Here is a 26797-nt window from a genome sequence, read left to right on the forward strand (position 1 = left end):
GCAAATATCTCTCATATCTGTCCCCTTTTCAAGTTCTCTTCACCAATCAAGCCATTATAATATGCAATACATATTGCAATACTAGCCTTTTTATTCAACGAAGACATGCATGCCTGACAATTAGAGTTCATCATGTGAGATAACCAGTGATTCCAGAAGGAACCAAACAATGAGGTTCTGAGCACCATTGTCCTTGGTAAATGTATCATTTCAAATAGATGATTAAAGCTACTGAGCACGGCTTGGAGATCCCTTTAACTAGTGATATAAGAAACCCTTCATGATCTGGTCCCTGTCACTCTCTGTGGTAATTTACACATTTATCAAACAGAAGTATTTGCTGTTTCTTAGACAATCCATGCTCTCTGTTTCTCTCTTTGCATATGCTATTTCCTCTGCCTGATACCTTTCATCTTTTCCTTTGGGAAAACACTAATAGCCCTTTGGGCTCAGCTGAAGTGTCCCTTCCTCTGGGAAGTTCACTTTGGCTTCACCTACCCCAAATCAAGAAGAGATTAGGTGCGCCTCTACTGAGCTCCTGGGACATCCTTTTAATTCTTTCACAGCACTTGTCACACTCAGTTGCCATCAGCTCTCTACTTGTCAGTCTCTCCCACTGCAGATGATGAGTGTTTTGAGGACAAAGACATCTTAACAACCCTTTGTGTACCTGCACTCAGAGCCATGCCAAACACATGAACAGGTGATGTCAACATGTCTCATTAAATGACTGAACTTTGGGGAGAGCATATCAGGTCTTCTAGAGTTCCTGCAAAGGGCTGTCTTTGTGAACTGTGTTGCAGCCTCTGCCGATTTTCTTTTTTTTTTTTTTTTTTGAGATAGAGTCTCACCCTGTCACCCAGGCTGGAGTGCAGTGGTGCGATCTTGGCTCACTGCAACTTCTGCCTCCCGGGTTCAAGTGATTCTCCTGCCTCAGCCTCCGGAGTTGCTGGGATTACAGGTGCACGCTGCCATGCCTGGTTAATTTTTTGTATCTTTAGTAAAGACGGGGTTTCACCATGTTGGCCAGGCTGGTCTCAAACTCCTGACCTCATGATCCACCCACCTTGGCTTCCCAAAGTGCTGCAATTACAGGCATGAGCCACTGCGCCCGGTCACCTCTGCTGATTTTTATAACCAGGGTTCAGTGGGCAACAGCAACCAAGTGTGAGTTTACAGCCAAATCAGGGGTTGGACTGACTCAAGGCTGCAGTTCAGTATTTGTAAAATTAGGTCTATTTCTGATTTGTCCCTATGATTGGGAATAGCTCTTGATTTGGCAAGTGAAAGCCTAGGTGTTTTCTAGATTACCTCCTGCTCAGCATGGTGAGACTGCTGAAGCTCTGCTTAAGCCAGCTTCTTATCAAATGCTTTCTGCTTGGTTTAGCAGCATGACTACGTGCTACTTATGCATAGACAAATGTTTTGAGAAGAAAAATATCTCCTATTATTATACTCACTTCTTTGTGCTGCCTTCTCTCTTAATCCCTCTCTCCTTTGGTAACTCTGAGCTCCAATTATGCCCAAACCTCTGCTTAGCCACCACTTTCTGCTTGGCAGCTTAATATCTCATCCTAAACTGATTATAAGCCAGCAAATTCCTCGAGAAGGGAAGGAGCATAGAACGTCAGGCTAGGCTCACCTCAATGAGTTTCCTTTTCTCTCAGACACCTTACTTGGCCCCTCAAGTCCTGGCTTCCACTGGTAACACTCTAATGCCTTCGACCATTTTTAAAATCCAGCTTTTCTGTTGTTTGTTTGTTAATAGGAGGTTTGGTCTGTTGTAAATTAGTCTGATGCAACTGACACAGCTGAAAGTAAAGTCAGTTGTTTCTCTTAAAAAATCCACATAATGGCCGGGCGCGGTGGCTCACGCCTGTAATCCCAGCACTTTGGGAGGCTGAGGCAGGCGGATCACGAACAGATCGAGACCATCCTGGCTAACACGGTGAAACTCCGTCTCCACTAAAAACACAAGAATTTAGCCGGGCGTGGTGGCGGGCGCCTGTAGTCCCAGCGACTCCGCAGGCTGGGACAGAAGAATGGCGTGAACCCGGGAGGCGGAGCTTGCAGTGAGCCGAGATCACGCCACTGCACTCCAGCCTGGGCGTCAGAGCCAGAGTCCGTCTCAAAAAAAAAAAAAAATCCACATAAAGGTTTTTACCTGAAGAGAAATTCTAGTTAGGTCTTAAGATGATAAAAATGCAGCTGAATCACATAGTAAAGGTTCAGTATCAAGCAAATTCAGTCGTATACACTTAGGGTTAGAGAGGGAGAAAAACCATTTAAATATTGTGGGAAAATCTTCTAACCACTCTATTTAATGAAGATATGCTTCTGATTATCAGATAGGAGACATAAATCTTTTGTTCCCTCAGTCAGTTTCAGTGCAAACTACTTGCCATGCTGAATGTGATTCTAGAATAAAAAAAGACAGAACAATGTTTACACAACATGACCCCCACAAGCCAGTTTTTTCATCTTGTGTTTTACTTCTGTACAGTTTGTAACTGTTGGCTTGGACTTAATGAAAATGGTATTTCAATTTCCAACATGATACCTTTATAAAAGAGTTTCAATGCTATTTTGAATTCTATGCAATTTTCACCTTGCACGCTAACTCTCAAGGTCTACCTGTGTGTCCATGTAACTCTACCCATGGGGCACCCATTTTTCTGCTCTAATTACCTTGCAGTCCCTCTGCTGAAGCAAAGAACTTTTATGGGAGAAGGGTCATCATGCCCTTCTATGAAGAGTATGAGATGAGAGCCACCCTCAGGAATAAAAGGAGAGGACAAAAATCCAAAGGCATTTTCTGTTTCCATGTCAACATGGAGCCAGAGGCTGAGAAAAACAACTGAAAGACACCTTAATTTTTGTTAATCTCTCACATTTATCTTTTTGATGTTTTCTGTCTGCTTTCATTGGGTGATTAAAATTTTTAAAGGCCTCTCTGGATGAAAGGAGAAACTCAAGGTTTGGGTAGTAGCAGTTCTGAAGAGCATCAGTAGCTAACTGAGTGTCTGGGGCCTGTAAGAAGGAGGGAAAAGAAGGAAACCTCAGCAGTAAGCCTGGGCTTCATCAGGTGGTACCTTGATACCTGTGCATTTATATTATAATCCTATAAATATGTACTTAAAAATAAAATTCGATAAGCTGTTTCAGATGGGAGCAACAACTTTATGCATGTTATAAGAGAAATTTTGCTTTTCTCTTGAGAGGGAGGCAGGAGAAAAATGAGAGAATCATGGAGGGGATGGGTAGGGGAGATGGTGAGAAAGCCAGCAAGATGGAGAGAGGATAGGACAACATAACTGGAAGGACCTCTGCTACTCCATGCGAAGGTTTGCTGAAGATCATGTTTGGTAGTATTCCCTTTAAAGCTCTTGTATTAGTTTGCTAAATCTGCCATAACAAAGTGCCACAAACTGGGTGGTTTAAACAACAGAACTTTATTTTATTTTCAGGACGTGACATCAGTAAGATGGCAAAATAGGAGTTCACCCACTCATATTCCCCAATAACAGCAAGAATTCTGCACCCATTCATGGACAAAAGTCTCCTTGTGGGAGCCTTGGGATTTAGTCACAGCCTACCTCAGCTACAGACTAGGGCAGTAAGGAACTATCCAGTCATCCAATGGGAGTCTTCCCAGAGGTCTGCAGGAAGCGACACCCATCAGCATTCCCGGTAGCAGGCCCACTGGCTGTGAATCCTGAAATGGATCCTCACCTTAGCACCAGCCCCAAAGACCAAGGTCCTGGAGACAGTCCAGGCCACCCAGGGAATAGACCTACCAAATGTGATCTCCACTATAAAACTAGCATCAGTCATGTGACTCAGGCCCAACCCAACTCAACCCAGAGGCAATTTCATCAGCCCAGAGACATAACAGAAAACAAATTTAACTTGCCAAAACTAGTCTGTAAAAACTGAAAGAAGAGTTCACTTCAGTTGCACAGACACCAATGCAAAGATACATGGATATCAAAGAATCAGACATATACAATACCACCAGAGGAACTTCATAAAGCTTCAATAACAGACCCCAAAGAAATGGAGATACACACATTGTTTGAAAAATAATTCAAAACAATCATCTTAAAGAAGCTCAATGAGGCTGGATGCAGTGGCTAATGCTTGTAATCCCAGCAATTTGGGAGGCTGAGATGGGAGGATAACCTGAGCCCAGGAGATTGAAACCAGCCTGGGCAAAATAGGGAGACCCCATCTATACAAAAACTACAAAAATTAGCCTGGTATAGTGGTGCCTGTAATCCTAACTACCTGGGAGGCTGAGGTGGGAGGATCATTTGAACCTGAAAGTTCAAGGCTGCAGTGATCCTTGATTGAGCCACTACACTCCAACCTGGGTGACAGACTGAGACCCTATCTCAAAAAAAACAAAAAGGAAAAGAGAGATGCAAGAAAATATAGACAATTAAATAAAATTAGAAAAATAACTCATGAACAAAGGGAAAGGTTGAAAGGTTTAATAGAAAATATAAGAAGAACCAAATAGAAATCCTGGAGCAAAATAATTTAATTAAGAACTGAAAAACTCAATTCAGAGTTTCAACAACAGACTTGCTTATGCAGAAGAAAGAAACTCGGCCAGGCGCAGTGGCTCACGCCTGTAATCCCAGCACTTTGGGAGGCCGAGGCAGGTGGATCATGAGGTCAGGAGATCGAGACCACCCTGGCTAACATGGTGAAACCCCGTCTCTACTAAAAAATACAAAAAAATGGCCGGGTGTGGTGCAGGTGCCTGCAGCCCCAGCTACTCAGGAGGCTGAGGCAGGAGAATGGTGTGAACCCAGGAGGCAGAGCTTGCAGTGAGCCAAGATCGAGCCACTGCACTCCAGCCTGGGTGACAGGGCAAGACTCTATCTCAAAAAAAAAAAAAAAAAAAAGAAGAATTAGTGAACTCAAGTACAGGTCAATTGGAATTAACCCATTAGAGGAACAAAAAGAAAAGGAAAACACTGAAAAAGAGTGAAGAAAGCATAAGGGATCTACCCAACACCATCAAACATTTGCATATATAAATTATGCGATTACTCAAAGAAGAAGAGTGAGGAAAAGGGACAGAAAACTTATTTAAAGAAATACTGCCTGAGAGGCAAGGTGTGACGGCTCATGCCTGTAATCCCAGGAATTTGGGATGCTCAGGTGAGAAGATTGCTTGAGGCTAGGAGTTCAAGACCAGCACAGGAAACATAGCAAAAAATTACAAACAAATAATGAAAGAATATTTAAATAATAATGATAATAAAAGAAATCCTATTGGAAAAGCTTCAAAATCTTGGGAGGGACATATACATACAGATTCAGTAAGCTCAAAGGACCCCAAGCAAGATAAATTAAGAAAATAACACTCTGAGATACATTATAATCAAATTGTCAAAAGTCAAAGACAATCTTGAAAGTAGCAAAGGAGAAGAAATTCATTACACATAAAATATCCACCATAAAGCTATCCAGATTTTTCAACAGAAACCTTGCAAGCCAGAGGGAGTGGAATGACATATTCAAAGTGCTAAAAGAAAAACAATGCCAACCAAGAATTCTATACCTAGCAAATCTATCCCTCAGAAGTGAAGGAGAGACAAAGAAATTCTAAGACAAACAAAAGTGGAAGGAGTTTATCACCACGAGTGCCCTTACAAGAAATGCTAAAGAAAGTTTTTTGAGTTAAAGCAAAAGAATAGGTAGCAATATGAAAATATATGAAAGCATAAAATTGACTAGTAAAGGTAAATACATATAAAATTTAGAATACTCCAATACTGTGAAGGTGTTGTGTAAATCCCTCTTAACTCTAGGATAAGATTTAAAGAGACAAATGCATGAAAAACAGTGATAAACTTCTGATTAATAGATACACAATAAAATAGAGATAAATGGCATCAATAGTATAAAATGTAAGGGAGAGAAGTAAAAGTTTAGAGTCTTTGCATGTGATTGAAGCTAAGGTACTATCAGCTTAAATTAGGATATTATAATTACAAGATATTTTGTATAATCCTCATGATAACAATAAAGAAAAAACCTCTTGGCTCATGCCTGTAATCCCAGCACTTTGGAAAGCCTAGGTGGGTGGATCACTAGAGGCCAGGAGTTCAAGACCAGCCTGGCCAACATGGCGAAACCCTGTCTCCACTAAAAATACAAAAATTAGGCCAGGTGCAGTGGCTCATGCCTGTAATCTGAGCACTTTGGGAGGCCAAGGTGGGCAGATAACGAGGTCAGAAGTTCGAGACTAGCCTGGCCAACATGGTGAAACCCTAATCTCTACTAAAAATACAAAAATTAGCCAAATATGGAGGTGGGTGCCTGTAATCCCAGTTACTCAGGAGGCCGAGGCAGGAGAATGGCTTGAACCTGGGAGGTGGAGGTTGCAGTGAGCCGAGATCGTGCCACTGCACTTCAGTCTGAGCAACAGAGCAAGACTCCATCTCAAAAAAACACAAACAGCGACAACCCTCCCCCACTCCCAAATTAGCTGGGCATAGTGGTACATGTCTGTAATCCCAGCTACTATGATGGCTGAGGCATGAGAATCGCTTGAACCTGGGAGGTGGAGGTTGCAGTGAGCCAAGGTCACACCACTGCACTCTAGCCTGGGTGACGGAGTGAGACTCTGTCTCAAAAACACAAAAAACAAAGAAGAAAGAAAGAAGAAAGAAGAAAGAAGAAAGAAAGAAAGAAAGAAGAAAGAAAGAAAGAAAGAAAGAACCTCTGATGGACACACTAAAGATAAAGAAATCAAAGCATGCCACTACAAAAAAATACAAGAAGTTACAAAGAAAGACAACAAAATTGGAAGAGAAGAATAAAAGAACTATATAACAGTCAGTAAAATATTAACAAAATACCAGAAGTCTTTACCTATCAATAATTACTTTAAATGTAATGGATTAAATTCTCCAATAAAAAGACACGGAGTGGATGAATGGATAAAATAAAAACCAAGATCTAACAATATGATACCTAGAAGAGACCCACTGTAGCCTGAAAAACATACTAAGACTGAGAGTAAGGATTGTAAAAAGATATTCCAGGCAAATGGTATCTAAAATAGAGCAGGGGTGGCTATGCTTCTATCAGAAAAAGTTGACTTTAAGTAAAACACTGTGTAAAGAGATAAAGGTCTTTATATTATGATAGAGGTCAATACATCAAGAGGATATAACAATTGTAAATATATATGCATCCAACATCAAAACACCTAAATACATGAAGGAAGTATTCATAGATCTGAAGGGCGAGATAGACTGCAACACAATAATAGTAGCAGACTTCCATAACCCACTTTCAACAATGTACAGGTCATCAACACAGAAAATCAATAAGAAAACAGAGTACCTGAACAACACCTTAGACCAAATAGACCTAACATATATGTATATAAAATATTCTATCCCAGAGCAACAAAATACACATTCTTCTCAAGCACAGAACATTCTCCAGAATAGATGATATGTTAGTGAGCAAAACAAGTCTTAACAAATTTAAGAATATTAAAATCATATCAAGTATATTACCTAGCCATAATTGAGTGAAACTAGAAACCAGTTACAAAAGAACTTTTAGAAAACTCACAAATACACAGGAATTAAGCAATATGCTCCTGAATAACCAATGGGTTAAAGAAGAAATTCAAAGAGAAATTAAAAAGTATTTTGAGACAAATGAAAATAGAAGCACAATGTATCAAAACTTATGGGATGCAGCAAAAGCAGTTCTAAGAAGAAAGTTTACAGCAATAAATGCCTACATTGAAAAAGAAGGAAGATCTCAAATAAACAGCTTACTTCCTTACACCTGAAGGAACTAGAAAAAGAAGAACAAACTAAACCTAAAATCAGTAGAAGGAAAGAAATAATAAAAATCAGAGCAGAAATAAATGAAACTGAGAGAAGAAAGACAATAGAAAATATCAATGAAACTAAGAGATGATTCTTTGAAAAGTTAAACAAAATCAACAAACCTTTAACTAGACTAAGAAAAAACGAGAGAAAACTCAGTATCAGAACTTGAAAAAGGAGACATTACAACTGATACCACAAAAATACAAATGATTATAAGAAACTACCATGAACAATTAATTGTATGCCAACAAATTGGATAACCTAGAAGAAATGGATACATTCCTAAAAACATATAATCTACCAATACTAAATCAAGAAGAAATAGAAAATTGGAATCGATTAATAAGTGAAATGATTGAATCAATAATTAAAAAAAAACTCCCATCAAACAAAAGCCCAGAACCAGATGGTTTCACAGCAGAATTCTACCACCAAATATTTAAACAAATAATACCAATCCTTCCAAAAAATAGAAGAAAAAATACTTCCCAACTAACTATCTGAGGCCAGTATCCCCTAATGCCAAAGCCAGACAAGGACACTACAAGGTAAGAAAATTACAGGCCAATGTCTATGATGAACATAGATGCAAAAATCCTCAAACTAGCAAACCAAATTCAGCAGCACATTAAAAGGTTAGTATACTATACTCAAGTGGGATTTATCCCTGGGATGCAAAAATAGTTCAACATATGCAAATCAATAAATGTGACACATTATACTAACAGAATGAAGGACAAAAACGTATGATCATCTTGAGAAATGCAGAAAGTGAACATAACAAAATTCAACATCTTTTGATGATAAAAACGCTCAGCAAATTAGGTATAGAAGGAATATATCTCAGTACAATAAGGGATATATATGAAAAGCCTACAGTTAACATGGTACTCAATCATAAAAAGTTGAAAGCTTGGCTGGGTGCGGTGGCTCATGCCTGTAATCCCAGCACTTTGGGAAGCCAATGTGGGTGGATCACCTGAGGTCTGGAGTTTGAGACCAGCCTGACCAACATGGAGAAACCCTGTCTCTACTAAAAATACAAAAATTAGCCGGGTGTGGTGGCACATGCCTGTAATCCCAGCTACTTGGGAGGCTGAGGCAGGAGAATCACTTGAACCTGGGAGGTGGATGTTGCGGTGAGCTAAGATCGGACCATTGCATTCCAGCCTGGGCAACAAGAGCCAAACTCCGTCTCAAAAAAAAAAAAAAAAAAAAAAAGTTGAAAGCTTTCCCTGTAAGATCAGGAACAAAACAAGGGTGCTCACTCTCACCACTTCCATTCAACATAGTACTGGAAGTTTTAGCCAGAAAAATTGGACAAGAAAAAGAAATTTAAAAAAGAGAAGCGAAATTGTTTGTTTGCTGATGACATCATCATATATAGAGAAAATTCTAAAGGCTCCACCAAAACATTGTTAGAACTGATAAACTAATTTCATAAAGTTGCAGGGCACAAAATTAACAAAAAAATCAGTAGTGTTTCTTTACTTTAACAAAAAAATTATCTATAAAAAAATTAAGAAATCAATTTCATTCACAATAGCATGAAAAAATACGTAGGAATAAATTTATCCAAGGAGTTGAAAGATCTGTTTATTGAGAACTATAAAATATTTATGAAAGAATTTGAGGACAAATAAGTTTTGTCTGTTCATGGTTTGGAATAATTAGTATTGTTAATATGTCTACACTACCCAAAGTGATCTACAGATACAAGGCATTCCCTATTAAAATTCCAATGTCATTCTTCACAAAAATTTTAAAAAAACCAAAATTTGTATGGAATTGCAAAAGACCTTGAATAGCCAAAGCAATCTTGAACAACAACAACAACGACAACAAAAAAACAAAAGAAAGCTGGAGGCATCACACTGCCTCACGTCACAAAATCTATTCCAAAGCTATTGTAGTGAAAATAGAATGGCACTGGCATTAAAAACAGAAACATTGACCAATGGAACAGGATAGGAAGCCTAGAAATAAACTCACATATTTATGGTTAATTGATTTTCATCAAAGTTACCAAGAATACACAATGGAGAAATAACAATTTATTCAATAAATGGTGTTAAGAAACAGGACATCCACCACAGAATAAAATTGAACCTTTTTTTCACACTATATTAAAAATCAACTCGAAACGTATTAAGTATTTAGACATAATATCTGACACTATAAAACTACCAAAAGAAAACATCGGGGAAATGCTCCACGACATTGGTCTGGGCAAAGATTTCTTTCATATGACTCCAAAACTACAGGTAGCAAAAGAAAAAGTACACAAATGAGATTGCATCAAACTAAAAAGATCTGGCACAACAAAGGATACAACTGATGGAGTGAAGAGACAACCCACGGATTAGGAGAAAATATTTGCAAACCATATATCTGATAAGATGCTAATATTCAAAATAGATAAGGAACTCAAGCAACTCAATATCAAGAAAGCAAATAATTCAATCAAAAATGAGCAAAGAAGCTAAATAGGCTCTCTTGAAAGAAGATATACCAATGGTTAACACATATATGAAAAAACTCTCCTTATAATTAATCATCAGAGAAATGCAAATTAAAACCACAATGAAATATCACCTTGCACCTGTTAGAATGGCTATTAATGAAAAAGACAAAAGATAACAAGTGTTGGTGAGGGTATTATATATACCACATTGGCCAAAGGAACCCTTGGCATTGTTAGTGGGAATGTAAACTAATACAACCATTATGGAAAAACAGTATGGAAGTTCCTCAGAAAACCAAACATAGATTTACCATATGATCCAGTAATCTCACTTCTGGGTATATATCCAAAGGTATTGAAATCAGTGTGCTGAAGAAATATCTGCACTCTCATGTACATTGCAGCATTATTTATAATAGCTAAGATATGGAAGCAGCCTAGATGTCTATCATCAAGTGAATGGATAAAGAAAATGTAAGTATATACACACGATGAATATGGAATATTATTCAGCCTTAAAAAAGGGAGAAATCCGATTATTTGCAACAACGTGGGTGAACCTGGAAAACATTATGCCAAGTGAAATAAGCCAGGCAGAGAAAGACAAATACTACATGATACCACTTATATGTGGAATCTAAAAATACTGAATTCATAGAAGTGGAGAGTAGAATGATGGTTACCAGAGGCTGGGGGAGAGGGGTGGCTGGGAAAAGGGGAAATGTTGATTAAAGTGTAGAAAGTTTCAGTTAGACATAAGAAATAAGCTTTAGTAATCAATTGCATGGAATGCTGCCTATAATAAATAATAATGTATTGTGGATTTCAAAACTGCTGAAAGAGTAGATTTTAAATATTTTCACCACAAAAAAATGATAAGTATGTGAGGAATAGAATTAGCCGGTTTTAATTATTTTATACTAAACATACATCAAAACATCACGTTTTGCCCCATATATCTATACACAATTATTATGTATCAATGAAAAATAAAACTAAAAAAAGAAATTTATTATCTCTTGGTTCTGGAGGTTAGAAGTCAAAGACCAAGGTGTCATCAGGGCTGGTTCCTTCTGAGGTCTGTGAGAAAGAATCTCTTCCCCTCACTTCTGGTGGTTTGCTGGAAGTCACACATTCTCTGTGTTGTGGAAGCATCCCTCTGATCTCTGCCTGCATCTTCACATGGTATTCTCCCTGTGTGCATGTCTGCCTCCACATTTCCCCTTTTGACAAGGACACTAGTCATATTGGATTAGGGCCCACTCTAGTCACCTCCTTTTAACTTGTCTGCCTCTGTAAAGACCCTATTTCTACATAAAGTCATATTCTGAGGTGCTGAGACTTAGGATTCCAGCACTTCTTTTTGTTGGGGGGCACAAGTCAACACATAATAGCCCTACTCTCACTCCTTGCCAAAGAGCAAGGGTTTTGGGGGCTGGATTTTAGTGGAACTCCCATGGCTAGGGCCATATGTTGCAGCTAGAGAGAGCACGTGCACAAGCAGGAGCTCAGAGGACAAAAACTTGAGGAAGTCCTCACATGTCCACTAGCCATTGACCAAATGGTGTTATAGAAAACATTTCAGAAAGTCAATTTCAAAGCACATGTCAAAGTTTCATTATAGTCTTACTGCAAGTGAAAAGGCCACTAAAAGCCCAATTCAAAGTTTCAATTTTGTCAGGGACATTTTATAGGACAAGAGAATGATGGATTATTATTAAGCTAAGATGCAAAAAGAAATGATTTTTTTTTCCCCGTAAACAATTGCCTAAACACTGAGACAATTGACTGACAGAGCAGGTGGGTGGGTGGATGATTAGATTCCCAGAACAAATCTTAATCTTATTAAACTTAATTAGAAAATTGATTGTTTTATCAGGAAAGCTCATTTCTTCTCAGAAGTAGATTTTGAACTACATCAACTAAAAAGGTTCTGTCCTAGACTAGATTTAGAATGTCTTTTCTCTTACAGGGGTTCAAACCTTTTTTCCCCCTGCTGGCATCTGGGCTCCATTCTAAGGATCTTATGTCCCAGTGGCATCTATTCCATAGAAGCACCACAGAAACACCTCCATAGGAGCAGCTCCTGTCCATCCTGTCCTCACTCTCCAAGAAATGGGAACTGTTCTTCCTTTGCAAAACCCAGACTCCTTCTTTGGGCCCAGTATGATCACCCTCACCTTGTCTCAGAGAGATCTCTTCTTGACTCACTCCCTCCATCCACATTGACCCCCTTTCTATTCTTCAGAACTGTCAAGCTCTTTTGTGTTTTGGGCTTTTGCACTTTCTTGTCCCTCTGCCTGCAGTGTTCTTCCACAGAGTTGGCTCCTTCTCACATTTGAGGTTCAGTTCAATGACACCTACTCACAGAGGCTTTCTCCAGCCAAATTACCTGTCTCGTTTTATCCTGCTTACTTCCTTCATGGCACTAAGCAGCACCCACCCATATATTGTCACTTATTCATACCCTTTTCTCTTGTCTGCATTTCCTACCAGATTGTTAGATGCATACAGGCAAGACATCTGTCTGCATTGTTCATTCCATTGGCCAAATGGTCTGTAATATATAGTAGACTCTCGATAAATTGTTGGTGAATCTTGAAATGTTGAATTCATATATATTGGTGAACACTATAAATGTATGAGGGACTGTGGCTCAGAGAGTTGGGTAATTGACATAAGATCAAACAACTTTAAGTGGTGGAATGAAGAAACTAATTTGACTCACTCCAAACCCTCTACTCTTCTCACTCTTCCACTTTGTCTTATTTATCTCTTAATCCTAGGAGTGCTCAACCCTTCTTTGTTGTTAGCTATCCTCACTCTGTGGGCCTGACCATGCAAGAGCTAGTTTACCTTGACCTAGAGGACACAAATCCCTTCTGATGCTTTGGGTCCCATGGATAGCCCAGTTAGCTCTAAGCTGATTGCCCTTCCTTCCAAAGCACAAGATGCTCACTGGGCAGCCCCAAAGCATCTCTTCTTCCCTACCTTAGAAGCCCTTCATTCCACACTTGTGAAACAATCATCAAACATCTCCTCTGGGCCAGGTCTGTCCTAGGAGCTACGATGCTGTCCTTGCTTCTCCTAGTGAGGCTTTCTGTCTCTGCACTGCTCCATCCCATTTCCTTTTTAATTTCTCTAAACACAAATAAGTCAATAACATTTTCTATCTTTTCTCTTATCAGCCCTTTTCCTGCTGAATCTCAGATCCTGCTCACACCTGCCTGTTCCTGTCCCTGGGTTAGGCAGAAAACAATCTATCCTAGCTCAGTACAAGCATTAGCATATCAAAACCTCCAGGTTACATTGTAGTTACTCCCACTCGGTACAGCACCTGAGACTCAAATCCCAACAGATGTTGAGGCAAATGGTTGCATATATTAAATTTCCATATAAGGAGCCTGGTGTGATACAGACACACAAGCCCTATAACAAAATCTCCCCAACCTTTCTCTGCAAACTCCAACCCAAAGGTACTGAGGAGGCAGGTTGGACTTGCCTGGCCTTGCCTTGTCTCAGATGCTAGTCCAGGACAAGTCTAAAATTAGCCACACCCCCTCCCGCTGCTAAAACTCAGCTGGAGCAGCAGCAGCATGGGGCCCAGCTACTTTTAGAAACCATCTCTTTGTGGCTTAGTGCTGAGCAACAGAAACAGGTGATGGAAACTGGGCCCGGAAAGAAGAGCTGGATCAAGTTTAGAAGCTGGAATCAGGATGCCAGATCCAGGGACCAGGGATGCAAATCCAGGCTGATGTGGTCATGGTCAGTCAAGGAGAAATAGCTCAGACACAAGCCAGAACTGTCCATAGCTCTTATTACAATGCTGAGGTCAGGGGGAGGAGTGCAGAGACAGAAGGGAGCAGATATCTATTGGTACACACTGCGTGCCAGTTGACTTATATATGGCACCACATTGAGCCCATTAGTAGGTACTATTATTTTGCCTCTTGTACCATTAACTAAATGGAGTGTCAGAGATGGTCAGCAACTTAGCTAATGTCATACAGCTAGTCAACGGCAAAACAGGGATTCAAACCTTAGCCTATTTAACATAAAGCCTGACATTTTTCTCTATGTTGTCTCCAGGAGTAGCAGGGAAGGGGATTTCAAATGCACCTACAACCCAGGAGAATGGCCCACCAATTCACATCATCAATATTTCTCACCTTGGGTCAAATCCTAATCACCTGAGGAGCCTGGAAAAAGATACCAGTTTTTGGACCTCATCACCCAGAGGTTCTGAGTTAATTATTCTGGGGTGGGGCCTTGGAATAGCTATTTCACAATATTCACAGAGATTCTTTTGTGTGGCTCAGGTCAAGAATCACGCTGTATGCTTTGTTGTTGCCCAGCTCTCTTGGGCAAGCCAGAGAAGTAGGGAGGCCATAGATATTTATTTATTTATTTTTATTTATTTATTTATTTATTTTTGAGACAGAGTCTTGCTCTGTGGCCCAGGCTAGAGTGCAGTGGCGCAATCTTGGCTCACTGCAAGCTCTGCCTCCTAGGTTCACGCCATTCTCCTGCCTCAGCGTCCCAAGTAGCTGTGACTACAGGTGCCCACCACCATGCCTGGCTAATTTTTTGTATTTTTTTAGTAGAGACGGGGTTTCACCATGTTAGCCAGGATGGTCTCGATCTCCTGACCTCGTGATCTGCCCGCCTTGGCCTCCCAAAGTGCTGGGATTACAGGCGTGAACCACCGTGCCGGCTAGATATTTATACTTAACTCACCTGGATTCCACAGCAGACAGACAGAACAACTGGCCAGTGACGGCACATTTCCACAGAGGCTTCTTTGGTTGAGGGTGGTCTCAAATTCTGAAATCAGGTAAGGAATTAAAACAGCATTCCCACAAAGAAAGATCAGAGGCCAGGAACCTGGGATCTTGGGATTTTATAAAGAAGAAATGTTTAAAGAAGACAGGAATAGAATCAGTGCCACCTGTCATTCTAATGTGTCGCTGTACTCCTTTCTCCAACCTGCTGCTAGAAACCTCTAAGGAAGAAAAGAGTCCCTCAGCGTGGCAGGTGGGGCTCCACCAAGATGACCCCACCTCTGATTGCACTCAATTGTGTCTGCCCTCAGAGGCTTAGCTCACAGCTTCCATACACATTGGCACCTAATTTTGTATATTTGCTGTCCTTTTGTTTCTAATTGTTTCATGTTTAATTGCTTCAGGTACTGTCCTGTCTGAACTCTTTTGGAGGACAGGACCTGCGCCATGCAGGAGATAGAAACCGACATCTGAAAAAGCTCTGCTATCCTGGCTATCACATCTTTAGGTCCTCTTGAATGCATACCGGTGTCATCTTGGGAACTTTAAAAAACACAAATGTCTGTGTCCCAATCTCTGAGAATGTGATTTAATTAGTATGGGTTGTAGCATGAGCATGAGGACTTTTCAAAGCTCCTCAGGTAGTTCTAATGTATACCTAAGGTTGAGAATGAAAATTTGAAGAATAACAAGGCACTATGTGGAAAAGATAACAATGGCATGTCTGAGAGGGAAAAAATGGGTTGGCTTGATTTATTTTTGCTAATTTGTATTCTCCATGTATCTATATTGATTATTTAATTTTTAAAAGGAAAACTAAAAGAACAATTGGGCTGAATGAGGTATTCCTAAGCTGTCTACTTTTTCTGGAATAGATCACTGATGATAAACTATACTAAATTGGGATGGGTCCTGGTTAGACACTACTCTCACTCATTCACTATTTATTGAGTGCCTACTATGTTCCACATGAGAGACACTGGGCATATAAGAGTGAATTTCACAAGCACAATCCCTTCATTTAGTGGGGAATATTAGCCATCAAACAAGCAAATAATGTACTCTGACTTCAAGGATACGTTCTAGTAGGTACAAACTTCTGAGTATTATACATTGTTTTGTAAGTAACTGTAACAAAAATTGCAACTATCTGGTCCTGTGCCCAAGGCAGGCAGTACTTACTGATTATGTCACACTTTTCTGCCGAAGCTCCATATCCTTTTCAGCACTACTAGGAAAAGGGGGAGATGCAAGATAATTCCTAGCAAAGAGCTATAAATTATTTTGTAGAAGATAAACTAAGTGACTCAAAATGTAACTGGAGCTTTTGGTATGTCCACATAGCTCTTTTGAACCAAATCTCTTATAGATAACAACTATAAACTCTGGACAAAATATGAGACCAACTGGATGAAGACACTGGAGAGAGAACAAAAGCAAGCAGAAACTAGAGGAGAAATAACAATTGGGAGAAGAGTAAGTTTTATGAGGTGAGTTTTCTGATTTATAGCTTTTAGTCTAAGAACAGGGCCCTGTGTGCAATATACAAGGCAGAGAAGAAGCCTTACATTTCATGAATGAGCTCTGCTCAGATATCTGACTGACCCTTGAGGCACATATGTAAGGAACAGACTTTAAGAAGCCCAGGTAGGGCTTAAAAAAACCGAACTGAAATTTCAGTTGCTACCAGGGGAGAGAGAGTTTTGAAGTTTGTGTCCAGCCACTTTAAAGTCCTAATTAAAGAAAAGTCAATACTCCTTAAGACAGCATGATAGAATTCAGGCTTTCTACAACATGTCATTCATTATAACAAGGATACGCTCCAAAATTATTCAACATAAAACAAAACAGGAAAACATGACTTGTTTAAGGAGAAAGAACAATTGACAGGGACCAACTCCAAGATGACTTAGATACTGGAATTAGCAGACAAGAATTTTTTTTTTTTTTTTTTTGAGACGGAGTCTCGCTCTGTCACCCAGGCTGGAGTGCAGTGGCGCGATCTCGGCTCACTGCAAGCTCCACCTCCCGGGTTCACGCCATTCTCCCGCCTCAGCCTCTCCGAGTAGCTGGGACTACAGGCGCCCGCCAACACGCCCGGCTAATTTTTTTGTATTTTTTTTAGTAGAAACGGGGTTTCACCGTGTTAGCCAGGATGGTCTCGATCTCCTGACCTCGTGATCTGCCCGCCTCGGCCTCCCAAAGTGCTGGGATTACAGGCTTGAGCCACCGCGCCTGGCTCAGACAAGAATTTTTAAAAAGTCATTGTAACCATGCTCAAGTACATAAAAGAAAATATGTTCACAATGAATATAGAAATATAGAATATAGAAAATCTTAGCAGAGATATAGAAACTATAAAAAAGAACCAATGAGAATATGAGAACTAAAAAAGACAATATCTAAAATAATAATTCAGTGGATGCTCTTGACAGCACAAGGGAGATGAAAGAATAAAGAGTCAGTGGACTAGAAGATAGATCATTAGAAATGATCTGGATAGATCAGCAGAAATGATCCAGATTGAGAAACAGAGATTTAATGTTAATAAATGTGCAAAAACTTAGGGATCTTTGCAGCAATACCAAAAGGTCTAATATGCATATAATTGAAGTCCCAAAAGGAGAGGAGAGAGAATGATCCAGAAACTAATTTAAGTAAATAATGGGTGAAAAGTTCACACATTTGGTAAAAGACATATATGTGCAGATTCTGAAACCTCAAGAAACATCAAGAAAGATTAGTATCAAAAACACAACAAAAATAAAAACACCTAGGCATATCATAGTCAAACTGCTGCAAATAAATCACAAAAAGAAAATGAAAACAGTCAGAGAAAATGACATTGCCTGAATCATTTCAAAATCCACTAACAATTATTTCATAACCACTGATATCTCATCAGAAACAATGGAGCCCAAAAGGCAGTGGATCAACATCTTTAAAGTGCTGAAAGAAAAATAACCTATCAACCAAAATTTTATGTCCAGTGAAAATGTCCTTGATGAATAAAGATTAAATAAGACACCTTTAGAAAAATTTTTCACTTGCATGGCATGGAATGTAGGGTAAAGTAAAACAAAACCCAGTAGAGACTCGATTACTCAGGAAAGAGTAAAACACATTCGATGGTAAATATGTATAACTGTAAAGTACTATTATTCTGCTTAATTAACTTAAAATATGATTATTTCAAGAACAAATATGACATTGTATTGTGTAGTTTACAGCACATATATAAAAAGCCAAAGAAGCAAGCAGAAAACAAATAGTAAAGTTGGATTTAAGTCCAACCATATCTTGGACCTCAATCCAACCATGTCAGTAATCACATTAAAGGATAATTAATTAAACATACCAAATGAAAATAAAATATTATTAAAATGAAATTTTTAAAAAACACACCAACTCAATTATATGCTGTCTGCAAGAAATCCATTTTGAACATAAAACCACCAATTGTTTGAAAGTAAATGGATGAAAAAAATAATACTGCATTTATAGTAAGTATAAGAGAGCTGATTGGCTAAGCCAGGCATGGTGGTGAGCACCTGTGATCCCAGCTACTCAGGAGGCTGAGGCAGAAGAATCGCTTGAACCTGTGAGGTGGAGGCTGCAGTGAGCTAAGATTGCACCACTGCACACTCCAGCCTGGGCAACAGAGGAGACTCCACCTCAAAAAAAAAAAAAAAAAACAACTGATTGGCAAAATTAATATCAGATAAAGTAGACTTTAAAATAGAGTGTATTAACAAAAATAGAGGGACATTTCATAATGATAAAAAGGTCAATACATCAGCAAGAAATAACAAAAATAAATGTGTATTATCCAAAAACAGACGTTCAAAATAAATGAATCAAAACTTCGCAGAATTAAAAGGAAAAATAGAAAATGCCACAATCACAGATGGAGAATTTAACATCCTACTCTCAGCAACTGATAGAACAATTGAACAAATGCGCTGTGATGACACAGATCTGAGCAATACTATTATTGTGGGTTAAATTACGTCCTCCTAAGAAGACATATTGAAGTCTTAACCCTCCAGTCCTTCAGGGTGTGACATTATTTGAAGGGCCTTTACAGAGGTAACAAAGTTAAAATGAGGTATTAGAGTGGGACCATAATTAATTCTTATAAAGAGAGGAAATTTGGACACAGGCACAGGCTGTGGGAAGGAAGATGATGTGGGAGGGAAGATACTGTGAAGACACACTGGGAGAAAGCCATGTAAAGGTGAAGTCAGAGATTGGACTGATGAAGCTGCAAGCCAAAGAATGCCAAGGATTGCCAGCCATACCCAGAAGCTAAGAAGGGTAAGGAAGGACTTTACCCAAAATCTCAGAGGGGCATGGCTATGATGATACCTGATTTTGTTGCCAGAAAAGGGATTCCAGAATCCAAGAAAGGGTTCTTGGATCTCAGGAAGGAAGGAATTCAGGGCAAGTTGCAGAGTGCAGTGAAAAGAGGTGGTTTATTGAAAGCCACTCAGTTACTGAGTAGGGTGTCCTCAGAAAGCAAGCAGAGGAATGCACCATCTTACCATCTTTGTTTTAAGTTTTTCTTTAACTTTTTAAAAAGTTATATAGGGGTTTTGTCTATGTAAAGACTAAACTAAGTTATGCCTACATGTAGGTGGGCTGACAGCATGACAAAATTTATTATTCTATTGATTTAAAGAAAACTATCCTTGAAATTTTAGTGTGTTAAGTACACCAAAGCATAACTATAATTATCTTGAAAGCATATATTTTTATGGGTATTGGGACATCTGGACCTTTTGTTGTTGTAGGAGTTTGTCCTTGCAGGCATTACCAAGCTGCTTCCTTAGCTGTAAACATCTTGGGACCATCGGTCATGACTGACAAGGAATGTGTCTTGCTAGTCTTAAGACGGAGTTGATTTTAAAATGGCATTACTTTGGCTCTCCCAGGCTCCTGCTTCCCTAACAATTTCAGACTTCTAGCGTGTAGAATAGTGAGACAATAAATTTCTGTTGATTAAGCCACTCAGTTTGTGGCAATTATATGGCAGCCCTAGATAGCTAATACAAGTATAAATCACTTTGATTTAATTGATATTTATAGAAGACGGCACCCAACAAGTGCAGGATACATATTCTTTTAAGTACACATGATATGTTCATCAAGATAGATCATGATCTGGGCCATAAACTTAAAAGAACTGACATCATACAGAGTAATATGTCCTCTGGCCACATGGAATTAAATTAGAGATGAATAAGAGATTAAGAAAAATCCTAAGTTAAACAACATACTTCTAAATAATACATGGATTAAAAATAAATCACAAGGAAAGCTAGGAAATATTTAGAACTGAAAGATAATAAAATACATTTCAAAATTGTGGAATGCAGCTAAAGCAGTGCTTAGGGGAAAATTTTAGCTTTAAATCAGTTAATATATTAGAAAAGAAGAACGTCTAAAGCCAAGGACCCAAGACTTTACCTTAAGAATCTAGAAAAAGAAAAGCAAAATAAACCCAAAGTCAGTACAAGAAGAACAACAGAAAAAAGTTAACAAAGCTGGATGGTGTATCTTGGAAAAGTTAACAAAGTTGACAAATCCTTAAGTAGATTGATCAAGAAATAAGCAGAGAGAACACAAGTTACCAACATCATAAATGAGAGGGGGGTTTAACATTCAGAAATGTATGCTATTAACACTAAAGAATAATGAAGGAAAATCATATAGTCACTTCAGTAAGTGCAGAAAAAACATTTAATAAATTCAATGCCTATTTATGACTAAAACACAGGATATTTGAAATAGAAGGTAACCTCCTTGTTTTGATAGAGAGCACTTACAAAAGGCCTTCAGCTAACATCATACTTAATTGCAAAATATTGAACACTGTTTCCCTAAAGTTGGGAGCAAGTCAAGAATGCCCAGTCTCACCACTTTGTTTAACAATGGACAGGAGGACTTAAGCATATTTAAAAAATTAAAACCTGCTGGGCGCGGTGGCTCACGCCTGTAATCCCAGTTCTTTGGGGGGCCGACGTGGGCGGGTCACGAAGTTAAGAGATTGAGACCACCCTGGCCAACATGGTGAAACCCTATCTCTACTAACAATACAAAAATTAGCTGGACATGGTGGCGTGTGCCTGTAGTCCCAGCTACTTGGGAGGCTGAGGCAGGAGAACCACTTGAAACCGAAAGGTGAAGGTTGCAGTGAGCCGAGATTGCGCCACTGCACGGAGCGAGACTCTGTCTCAAACAAACAAACAAACAAACAAACAAACAAACAAACAAAATTAAATCCAAAAGGCATACAGAATGGAATTCAGAATTCAGAATGGAAAAAGTAAATGTAAAACTATCTCTATGTTAGATGACATGAGCGTTCTTACAGAAATTCCTATTGTATTTACGTAACAACTACTTACCTATTAAGTGAATTTAGCAAAGTCATAGGATATCAGATTAATATACAAAGGTCAATTGCATTTTTATATATTAGCAGCAAAGAATTGGATAGTTAAATTTAAAAAATGATTTTATATTAGTGTCAAAAGCAAAATATCTGGGAATAAATTTAGCGAAAGACATGCAAAACCTCTATACTAAAACAACAAAATATTGCTGAATAAAATTGAAGATATAAATCAGTGGGGAGATAATCATGTTAATGGATTGAAAAACTCAGTTTTCTTAAGATGGCTATAATTACCAAATTGATCTAAAGATTCAATAAAATCATAATCTTAATTCTACTATTCCTTTTGGTCAAAATTGACAAGATGATTCTAATTCTAAGAACCTCGAATATTCAAAGAAGTCTTGAAAAGAGAAATTTAAGTTGGATGATATATTAATCTGTTCTCACACCACTATAAATAACTACCTGAGACTGGGTAATTTATAAAGAAAAGTGGTTTAATTGAGTCACAGTTCCACAGGCTGTACAGAAGCATGGCTGTGAGGCCTCAGGAAACTTACTTACAATCATGGCAGGAGGTGAAGGGGAAGCAGGCACATCTTACCATGGTGGAGCAGGAAAGAGACAAAAGGAGAGGTGCCACACACTTTTAAGCAATCAGATCTTGTGAGAACTAACTCACTATCATGAGAACAGCAAGGGGAAGATAAGAGGGAAATCTGCCCCCTTGAGCCAATCACCTTCCACCAGGACCCTCCTCCAATTTGATATGAGATCACACGACTCACATTGTTGGATGTCAAGACTTACCCTAAAGCTATAGTAATCAAGAGGGTCTGCAACTGGTATAAGGATCAACAAACAGGTTGATGGAAAGAATAAGGAACCCAGAAATAGAAATAGACACATACTTATATATTTATTTTATTTTCAACAAAGGTGCCAAAGTGACCTAATTGGGAAAGGAAGTCTTTTCAACAAATGGTGTTGAAATAACTACATTTTATATGGAAACAAATTAACCTTGCTTTAACTTATGCCATCCACAAAAATTAATCTGTGATGGACCATAGACCTAAATATAAAAGCTAAAATTTAAAAAACTTCAAGAAGAAAATGTAGGAAAATATCTTTATGACTTTGAGGGAGGTAAAAATCAAAAAAGCAAAAATATTATAAATTAGATAATCAAAATTTAAAGAAACGAAAAGAAGCACAGAAACATCATTAAGAAAATGTATAGACAAACCACAGGACAGAAGAAAATATTTGCAAAACTTACCTTAAAAAGTATTGATATCTGGCTGGGCATGGTGGCTCATGCTTATAATCCCCACACTTTGGGAGGCCAAGGTAGCTGGATTGCTTGAGCTCAGGAATTCAAGATTAACCTGGGCAATATAGCAAAACCCTGCCTCTACTAAAAATACAAAAACTAGCTGGGTGTGGTTGCATGCACCTGTACTCCTAGCTACTCAGGAGGCTGAGGTGAGAGGATCACTTGAGCCTGGGAGGTCAAGGCTGCAGTAAGCCATGATCACGCCACTTCACTCCTACTTGGGCAACAGAGTGAGACCCTGTCTCAAAAAAATAAAAAAGTATTGGTATCCATGATATACTAAGAACATCTAAAACAATAATAAAGCAATTTTAAAATTTTTTAAATGGTCAAAAATTTTGGACACTTCACGAAAGGTAATAAGTGAATCGTCAATAAACACATGAAATATCTTTAGTCATCAAGGAAATGCAAATTAGAACCACAATGAGATACCATTCCACATCTACCAGTGTGGCTAAAATTAAAGGCTGACAACACTAAATGTTGGTGAGGACATGAAGCAATTAAAGCTTTTATACATTGGTGGTGGGAGAGGAAAATTACATGAGAATGTTGGAAAAGATCTTGCAATTTTGTATAAAATTGCATATAGCTACGCTAAGAACCAACAATTTCACTCTTACATATTTACTCAAAGGATCTGAAAACAAATGTTCACAGGGACATGTGCAAAAATGTTCACATTAACTTTATTCCTAATAGCCCTAAGCTGGAAGCCCAGGTATCCATTACTAGAATACTGGCATATTCATAGAGTAAAATACTATTCAGCAATGAAAAGAAACCAACTTCTGATACAAGCAACAACACAGATGAATGAACCCCCAAAACATGCTGAGTGCACACAAATTTGCATGAAAGAATACAGTTTGTATGGTTCCATTTATATAAAATACTAAAACAGGCAAAACTAATCTATGGTGAAAATCGTCAGAAGATTGGTTATCTCTTGGGATGTTGAGATAGGGGTTTGCTAGGAAGGGACATAAGGAAACTTTCCAGAGAGATGGTTATGTTCTGTATCCTGGTAGGAGTTTGGATTGCACAGGTGTATGTGTCTAGAGGAACTTGGGAATGATACACTTAAGATCTGTGCATTGCACTGTATACAGATTTTATCTGAATAGAAACAAAGAAATTATAAATAAATATTGAACTCTGGCTAATAATACTGAAGTATTTGGGGGGAATATACTAATGTCTGAAACTTATTTTGAAAGACAATAACAAAAATAATTAAATGAGTTGCTGGATGGATAGAGAAATGAGCAGAGAATCAACATGGGATAAAACTAATGTGGTAAAATATTAATTGAAGAAACCCGGTGGTAAGTATATAGGTGTTCACTGTACAATTCTTCTGACTTTTCTCTAAGTTTGAAAATTTTAATAGACTTTTGAGAACAACAAAAAAAATTGAAGACAATTGGCAGATTACCTATTGGGTTGAGTCCTGGCCTTAGGAAAAGACATGAGAGTCTAGCTCATAGGCAAAGGAGGCTCCTGGGAGCAAAGGAGGCTCCTGGGTCCAGCAATTGGCCTCCTTTGCTCCATTCTAACTTTGGCAATGAACCTAGAGGCTGAGACAAAGCAAATAACCAAGTTCTTTTTCACTCTGCAAGACCCACTGGCTCATGCTGTCTCCAAATGCCTCACTAACAAGATGGTGACTTTAAGCATTATCAGTAGATCTATTCTAGAGACCTGGAATGGAAAAGGACTGACACCATTCATTCTCCTTCTGCTGAGCACCTACTGTATGGTACTCTCTGTGCTAGGTTTCAAGGACATTATGATGAACCAAATAAAAATGACTCCTGCCTTCATTGTCCTTACCACTGATGAAACGCTGCCCGTCTTTTACTCCTATCGTTATTCACACCCCAAACAAAAGATTTGCAAGTTCCCTTTGTAAGCCACTTTGACATGTCTTAAATCTGTGATTTCAAAAATCTCGAATGTTGGATCTGAATACCTCTATCTAAATAAAAAGGGCATTTTTTTCTTGTTTTAACCTCTTTGGAGTGAAACTTGACACAAGAAAATCTCAAAGCCTCAAAATAGCTGAGCAAGAAATTAGATACAAGCCTAATGACCCAGAGTCACCTTATACTCTCCTGAAATAGAAGCCTGGGAGAAAGGGCAGCTGGCTGCTGAGCTCAACCCTCTGCCCCACTTTCAACAGAGATCACACTCATTACCATTCCTTTCCCTAGCACCCCAGCCAGAACTCTTGTCCAAAGTTTAGACCAAGGACTTGGCATCAAGAGTAGGTGATTGGCCCACTGGGTAGCTTGAAATGACCTTGAATCCCATGTTACAAATCTAATTCCTCCAGCCTCACCTTTAACCTACAGAAGAAAAAAATCCTGTCTCTTTCTCCAAATCCTTCTGTTTAGAATGCAGGCATGTTTTGAACTGATGTGTTAATATTACAAATGACCCCATATTGAATGAGTGGCATTATATTCAACAAAAAGAAAACAAAAATTCGTTGCATTTTTGAGAAAGGCTGTCACACTTTTTCCTATAGCAACTAACCTCCTTTTCTTAACTGAGTATTTTTCCCTCTGCAAAGTCCAGTCACCTGTTTGTCACCTTTGCTTACAAATTCATAGCTCTGAAAATTTCTTAGCAATTTGGTCATTTCCAGCTTCTTACGGCCCCTCCTCCTGGCTGAAATACCTTCGCTTCTTCTTCCTCCCTGCCTGCACTTCCCCAATAATTTTCACCTCTCAGAAAGTCTAAATATCTATTTTCCTTCCCTAGAGTGCTGTTTTTCGGAGTTGGATTTGGGGTAGATAATGACATGACTCAAGGAAATAAGTGCATAATTTTTCTTTCCCTGGTGCCAGTTAAGGCAATTGGTGCCTTAGGATTTTCTGAAGCTCTTTGAAAACAACAGGGTTAGTCAGATTCCAGCGACTTACCTTCTGAAGGCTGAGCATGTCTGGGCAATGGCTGCATAATTTGGATGGAGTCATCACTGATGAAGCAGAGTTGGCTCAGCCAGGCAGCACTCGTTGCTCTTTTTAAACTCCACGGCACCAGGGATGAAGTCACCTTTCTTCTTTTAAAACGAACACATTTGCTCTGTGAGTCCCTGTCACTTCTGTTAGAACTTAGTACTTTTTCCACTGCCGGTCACCAGGACTTCTCACAGGTAAGAAAATTCTTATTTAGTGGGTTTCACTCTAGGGAATCTTAACATGAGGGGGGGACTTTGGAAGGCATCTATGGGCAGAGTTGGAGTTAGATCAAGAAATACTCCATTGGGTGGGGAGGGTGGCTGCTTCCATGGCAGCTGGTCCCCACCTGGTGGGGTGGCAGACCATGGCTAGGTGAAGTCAGCTTTGAGCTGCAGTGGTGGGCTCTCACAGTGGGCATGGGAATCTAATTGGGGCTTGGTGTTAGGTGCCTATTCTAAGAGTTGTATAATGAACATATAGTGAGGCAACTGTAAGTGGACTCCTTTGGGCTAGGGCCATCCATACCTCCTTTGCCTTCCTACTGACTGGGTAGACCCTTAGAGGGTTGATTCTTATAAAAGATGTGCAGAAAAGCAGCTCTCTGGAGAGCCTTGATTTGCTGTTTAGCTGGTGTGAATGCTTCCCTTCTTTCTCAGGAGTGTAGTAGGAAAAAAAGGGGCCCAGGATCCCTGTTCTGACATGCAGGTACCTTATTCAAACAATGGCTGTGCTGTCGCATGTAGGGCAGAAGTGTACAAACACATCTTAATGCCTGACCCTATGAGTTCTTCCAAGAAAATGTACATGAGATCTCTCTCTCTCTCTCTCTCTGTGTGTCTGTTTGTGTGTGTGTGTGTGTGTGTGTGAAGGCAGACCCTGTGCTCCTAGAGACCACTGAGATCTCCCTGCAACATTTTCTATGAGTTATGTGAGTCTCTGTCACTGATTGAATCATACAGCTCTT

General features: G+C 39.1%; 1 protein-coding gene across 1 annotated transcript in view; it reads right to left on the reverse strand.

Moving 5' to 3' along the window:
• MRE11 (MRE11 homolog, double strand break repair nuclease) overlaps positions 1-26797 on the reverse strand; it is a 353252-nt gene that overhangs the window by 292922 nt on the left and 33533 nt on the right. The window contains exon 2 of the mRNA XM_058446191.1: positions 15076-15162. The gene's annotated coding sequence lies outside the window, so the exon portion shown is untranslated. The remainder of the gene's footprint in view (positions 1-15075; positions 15163-26797) is intronic.

This window comes from Hylobates moloch, unplaced genomic scaffold (genome assembly GCF_009828535.3).
Source record: "Hylobates moloch isolate HMO894 unplaced genomic scaffold, HMol_V3 SCAFFOLD_11, whole genome shotgun sequence".
NCBI lineage: Eukaryota > Metazoa > Chordata > Mammalia > Primates > Hylobatidae > Hylobates > Hylobates moloch.